The following is a 6995-nucleotide window of genomic DNA, read 5'->3' as shown; positions in this document are numbered from 1 at the left end:
AAAAAAGATCTATTCACCCCATATTTATTGCAGAAGTATTTACGAAAGCCAAGATATAGAAGCAACTCATGTCCATCAATAAATAAATGGATAAGGAAGATGTGGTATCTATCTCCCTCCCTCCCTCCCTCCCTACAATGGAATATTACTCAGCCATAAAAAAGAATGAAATCTTGCCATTTGCAACAACATGGATGGACCTACAGAATATAATGCAAAGTGAAGTAAGAGAAAGACAAATACCATATGATCTCACTCATATATGGAATTTAAGAAACAAAACAAACGAACAAAAAAAAAAAAGGGAAGAGAGACAAAAAAAACAGACTCTTAACTATAGACAACAGAGGGTTGCCAGAGGGGAGGTGGGTGGGGGCATGGGTGAAATAGGTGAAGGGAGCTAAGAGTAAGCTTATGTTGATTAGCACTGAGAAATGTTGAACCACTATATTGTACACCTGAAATTAATATGACACTGTATGTTAATTATACTTGAATAAAAAATAGAGTTAAAAAAAAGTTGGTGATTTAATATGGGGAAAAAGATTTTACAGTTATAAAGAGAACTAGGAAGGACTTTAAGCATGATTATGTAAAGATATGATCCTAATAAAAGTTCATTCAATAATAATTAGTTCAATAAGCCTCTACTAAGGTTCCCGTTATGTTACAGGTAATTATACCAGGCCCTAAGAACACAAAGTGAATGACATTAGATATAATACAGCAGGGCTTAGAGATATAAGCCTTGCCTTAGATATAATACAGTAGGGCTCAAGGGTTAGAATGGACGGCTTCAGAATGAGATTGCCTGTTCCAAATCCTAACTTTACCACTTACTTATTACCATAGTGATAAGTTTCCTCCTGGGTCAGGGGCCAATCACCATCTGGACACCCAGGATACAAACCTCATACCTCTAATCCCAGCTGCACAGGTAGCCCAGAAAAACTACATTCTTCCTGCCAAGCCACTGGTTCCCAAACCATAGGCCCTAGACCAGTGGCTACTTATAGTTAGACTAGGGGATATCAATCCAATATCAAGCATGTCAAAAGACCCAGCAAATAATAATTCATGCTCTGATATATTACTGTTCTCAGATTATGAGGATGATGTTGTGATGAAGGGAATACACATTCATTTTAAATCACTGCTAAATTATTTTACTCAAAATGACTGGAAAATTAGGCAATGAAATATTAATGTCCCAATGCTGTGGAGACCTCACTGAAGTATTCTAGCTAGTATAGTAGTATAGTATAGCTAGTCTGAAAATCCTGGAGACAGTACAAGTATTTTCATTTCTCTGGTATAGTGCTAAGCCATTCCAATTATAATAAAAATTACATAAAAATATGTTCTTTTCAAATTATTCTTCATTGTGACGCAAAATGCTAGAAATGATGATGACCCTTAATTTAGAAATTGTGTTAAGATGATAGCTATTGGGGCGCCTGGGTGGCTCAGTCGGTTAAGTGGCTGCCTTTGGCTCAGGTCATGATCCCAGTGTCCTGGGATCAAGTCCCACATCGGGCTCCCTGCTCAGCGGGAAGCCTGCTTCTCCCTCTCCCACTCCCCCTGTCCCTCTCCCACTCCCCCTACTTGTGTTCCCTCTCTCGCTATCTCTCTGTCAAATGAATAAATAAAATCTTAAAAAAAAAAAAGATGATAGCTATTAAAAACCTTCCTATGTTGTGGGGGGAGGGAGGGCACCATCAAAGAATGATGTCCCTTTAGGCATTATTTCAGTCAATGACTAGAAGGGATATTTTTATCTGGTGAATAGAGGTAGACTTTTTAAAAAAATGTTAAACAAGAACACCCATATCAAAAGATAAGGTAGGGAATCACTGTTCAGTTCAAGTGAGTGCCTTTAATGGTTACTGCCACAGTGATCTGGGTTTTGGAACTGTATGAACAACACTGAGACTCTAAGAATTACCATATGTGGCAAACTAAGGCCATGAACTGAGTATGTTATGCCATATCTCTATCTTTAGAGAGGACTGTCTTAAGAATAAAAGGTCCCGGGCGCCTGGGTGGCTCAGATGGTTAAGCGTCTGCCTTCGGCTCAGGTCATGATCCCAGGGTCCTGGGATCGAGTCCCGCATCGGGCTCCCTGCTCCTTGGGAGCCTGCTTCTCCCTCTGCCTCTCTCTCTCTCTCTGTCTCTCATGAATGAATAAATAAAATCTTTAAAAAAAAAAAAAAAAAAGAATAAAAGGTCCCAATAAGAGAAAAAAAAGATACAACATAAATTTCACATACCAATACTAAAATCATGAAGAGTAATGAGTGATTTGGCAAAAGGGTTACTCTGGAAGACTTCCTACAGAGAAGGTGACTTGAGTTTCAACTATGAAGGGCATGTTGTGGCTAATGAAGGAGTATTTACCTGGGGTAAATGTAGAGGGGGGAAAAGAGGTTTTTAAAAAAAGAGCTTAAATCAATGATTTTCAGCTTCAATACAGTGAATTTCAAAATTATGATCACGACCCATGCCATGAGATGGGCATGCCATGAAGTACATTTTCTATTGCAACCCAAGACACAATATATGCATATGTGTTTATAAACAAAACCAAAAACATTACAGAAAATACCCTTAATGTTACTCTGATATTTTCTATTTTCTAGTTCATTTTTATAAAATGCTGGTCATACTCCTCTGTGCTGATTCCACAATTTGCAATTATGTCACTATTTACAATTTTTAGAATACTGACTTTAATGGGTATAAGAATTACCTGAGCTACTTATCTAAAATGTAGATTCCCAGGCTCCACCCCTAGAAATTCAGGATTCATAGGTATAGGATGAACCACAGGCATCTGTAATTTTAAGGTGATTCTAATACAAGTGATTAATCCACAAGCCATGTTTCAAGAACCGCTGGCTATTGAGCAAATTTTGCTTTGCTCCATAGCTCAACAACATGCTATTTTTAAATTTACAACTATGGAATACTTTTTTCTCCATGCACACACATGCATATAACCCCCCACACAAACATGTATGCTTGTATATGCAGAGACTATTTCTGGAGTGAATCATGTGAAACTGGTAACAAACTTATGTTTGAAATCCTAGTTTAGCCTCTAACTAACTGCATGTCCTAAGCCACAGTCTCTCTGAGCCATCTATAAAATAAAGTAACAGTGAGTGAATATATGTAAAGTACCTAGCATATATTACTGATTCCTTAGAAAAATGTCAGGTGCTATTACTGTTATTTAGGGATAAAAGATAGACATAATAGGAAACATGATAACATAATAAACATAGTAACCATGATCAAAATGTCATAGGATGATGATCCCATTAACTATGTTTAATATAGAACAAAAGTAATTAAAAAAAAAGAATAAAAGTAATCAAGAGAAAGCAGATAGGAAAACTTATGTACTGTTGGTGAGAGTATAAATTGGTGTAACTTCTTTGGGAACAATTTAACAATATAAATTTTGAAAACATGTATCTTTTGACTCAGTAATTCTACTTTATCTTGCTAGAGAAGTACATGAAAATTTTTGTATAACAATGTTCTCTCCACTATTATTTGTAAGCAGAAAAAACCAAAAACAACCTAAATGTCTCCCAACAGGAGACAGACATCCATATGACGAAATATTATGAAGCTGTTCAAAAAAGTAGAGCTATTTAGATCCATTTGTGCTGTTAATAAAGATCTTCAAAAGCACACTATTAATTCACCAATAACTTAAACACAGAATTGCCATATGAGCCAGAAGTTCCACTTCTGAGTATATACCTAAAAGAAGTGAAAAGAGTTTTTCAAACAAAAACTTGTACATGAATGTTCATAGCAGCACTATTCACAATAGCAAAAAGATACAACCCAAAGGTCCATTGACTGATAGATGAATAAAATGTGGTATATCCATACCATGGAATATTACTCAGCCATAAAAAGAATGATGTACTGATACATGCTACAATATGGATGAACTTTGGAAACATGATGCTAAGTGAAAGCGAGACATAACAGGCCACATATTGTATGATTCCATTTATATGACATATATAGAACAGGCAAATCCACAGGGCAGATTAGTGGTTGCCAGGACATGAGGAGAGGGGAAATGGGGAGTGATTGCTTATTGTGTACACGGTTTCCTTTTGGGGTGACGAAATGTTCTGGAACTAGATAGTGGTGATGGCTGCAAAACACTGTGAATGACCTAAATGTCACTATTGGTAAATTTTACGTTATATATATTTTTTATTTTTGGTTAAAGATTTTATTTATTTAATTGACAGAGACAGAGAGAGAGAGAGCAAGAGAGAGAGCAAGAGAGCGCAAGCAGGGGGAGTGGCAGGACCCTGGGATCATGACCTGAGCTGAAGGCAGACACTTAACTGACTGAGCTACCCACGTGTACAAAATAAATGTATTTTAGCACAAAATAAAAATAGGGGCGCCTGGGTGGCTCAGTTGGTTAAGCGACTGCCTTCGGCTCAGGTCATGATCCCGGAGTCCCGGGATCAAGTCCCACATCGGGCTTCCTGCTCAGCGGGGAGCCTGCTTCTCCCTCTGACCCTCTCCCCTCTCATGCTGTTTCTCTCTCTCTCTCTCTCTCTCAAATAAATAAATAAATAATTAAAATTAAAAAAAAAGCTTAAAAAAAAAAAAAAAAAAAAAACAAAATAAAAATAAAGGAATACAAATATTAACTTCAAAAAACAAGTGCAGAACCAGTTTCCCCAGTATGACTTCTGAAGCAACTACCCTTTTTTTTTTTTTTTAAGATTTTATTTATTTATTTGACAGAGAGAGACACAGCGAGAGAGGGAACACAAGTAGGGGGAGTGGGAGAGGGAGAAGCAGGTTCCCCGCCGAGCAGGGAGCCCGATGCGGGGCTCCATCCCAGGACCCTGGGATCATGAGCTGAACTGAAGGCAGACGCTTAACTGACTGAGTCACCCAGGCATTCCCCCCCGCCAAATGTTTTAATAGCTATTTTGAAAAAGTCCAAGTGGAGCCAAAGCGTAACTCTAGGATGGTCAATTGTAGTCATCAATGCCTGTCATGATGGAGCATTACTCAAATTTCAAAACTATTGACCTTAATTTCCCAAAATTACTAATGTACTTCTCCATATAATGGAATATATTTATGAGATGTTCGTTAACATTATATTTAAAATTCTTCATGTAATAGTAATTAAATTCAGTGTTATCAGGAACATATAACCAAATTAACAAGGGGAACATGAAAGTTGCCCCAAGATGGTGTGGACTCATTCAACATTCTCTACTTGGTGGCAAGCACCACACACTATACATCTACTCCAAGGATTCTATTCTTTCAATTACATGAAACAATAGTTGTTGATGGTTAATCAGTTACATAAGAAGAAACAATTTCGGGCACCTGGGTGGCTCAGTTGGTTAAGCAACTGCCTTCGGCTCAGGTCATGATCCTGGAGTCCCTGGATTGAGTCCCGCATCGGGCTCCCTGCTCAGCAGGGAGTCTGCTTCTCCCTCTGACCCTCCCCCCTCTCATGTGCTCTCTCTCTCAAATAAATAAATAAAATCTTTAAAAAAAAAAAAAAAAGAAGAAGAAACAATTTCTTCAGGTCCTAAAAGGCCTCACAACCTCTAGGGTCCGTATACTAAAGTCTAGTGATTTGGAAGAGTTAAAAGGTCCCTAAAGAATTTCAGTACTTGGAAATGACAGGCACAAAAGAATATCTAGTTCCCCAAAGGATCCTCTATATGAGGCCTACAGAAGGATCATTAAGGCAAATACTGTACTCTTTCCAGACAAGGAAAATGAACTCATTGTATCCTACAGGGATCCAGAGTCTTACTTTAACTATTACACCCAATTTTTACAACCTGCAGGTATAATTTCAATTTTTCTCACCCACTATTGTTCTTAGTATATTTAGGTTTGTGACCCCATTTTGATTTTTTTGGGGAAAATATGGTCAAGGAATACAGGGGACCTAAGTAAGGAAAGCCAAACAACTATAACATATTATGACCTGACTTTAGCTATAACCTGATAATGTTCCTGATAACACTGAATTTAATTACTATTACATGAAGAATTTTAAATATAATGTTAACGAACATCTCATAAATATATTCCATTATATGGAGAAGTACATTAGTAATTTTGGGAAATTAAGGTCAATAGTTTTGGAAATTTGAGTAATGCTCCATCATAACAGGCACTGATGACTACAACTGACCATCCTAGAGTTATGCTTTGGCTCCACTTGGACTTTTTCAAAATAGCTATTAAAACCTATAGCTAATTTTTTGGATCATGCATCTCTAGTAATGAAATATTTTTAAGCCCACACCCCCAAATGTGATATTTACCTAAATATATGTCTGTACTAATACATTATGTACATTATAAAATATTTGCAAATTTTTAAATTAAAAAGATGAAATTAAAAACTACTTTCCTAACATTTAAAATTTTATTTATGATAAGAAATCCTTTTGTTCTTATTAAAACTTATTTTAACAATATATTTTTAGTGAAAGCAATATGCATTTTTTGTAAAAATCTTAACACTCTGCCATATACCAAGAGGTAGGTATTATTCCCACTTTATAGGTGATAAAGCTAAACTTTGAGAGGTTATATAACCTGACAAATGCCAGAGCTGTAACATGGCAGAGCTGGGATGCAACCCCCTATCTAACTCTAAAACCAGTGCTCTTAACCAATATATTATGAGAATGGAAGCAATCAAAGAAAACAAATCTATACTACAGTATAAGTCAAAGACAGAATAAATCCTTCTGACCAATCAGAATGTTCTCTGCTCATTTGACTCTTGTTAATGTAATCAATTACAATCTCGTATGACTTTGGGTAAGTCACTTTATTTATTTGAATCTTAGTTTCCCAATAAGCAAAATGAGGAACTTGGACTAGGTGATCTTTAATGTGCTTTTTAGCATTAAAATTCCATGACTCAAGGCGGAACACAGAGGATTTTTGGGGTA

General features: G+C 36.6%; 1 protein-coding gene across 5 annotated transcripts in view; it reads right to left on the bottom strand.

Moving 5' to 3' along the window:
- Positions 1–6995, bottom strand: part of UEVLD (UEV and lactate/malate dehyrogenase domains) — a 45339-nt gene that overhangs the window by 15516 nt on the left and 22828 nt on the right. The gene's annotated exons all lie outside the window — the stretch shown is intronic.

Source organism: Mirounga angustirostris, unplaced genomic scaffold, assembly GCF_029215605.1.
Source record: "Mirounga angustirostris isolate CCGP_5_RB_7025 unplaced genomic scaffold, mMirAng1.0.hap1 SCAF_13, whole genome shotgun sequence".
Taxonomy (NCBI): Eukaryota; Metazoa; Chordata; class Mammalia; order Carnivora; family Phocidae; genus Mirounga; species Mirounga angustirostris.
The sequence above is the reverse complement of the archived record's forward strand: the minus strand, read 5'-3'. Positions and strand labels throughout refer to the sequence as shown.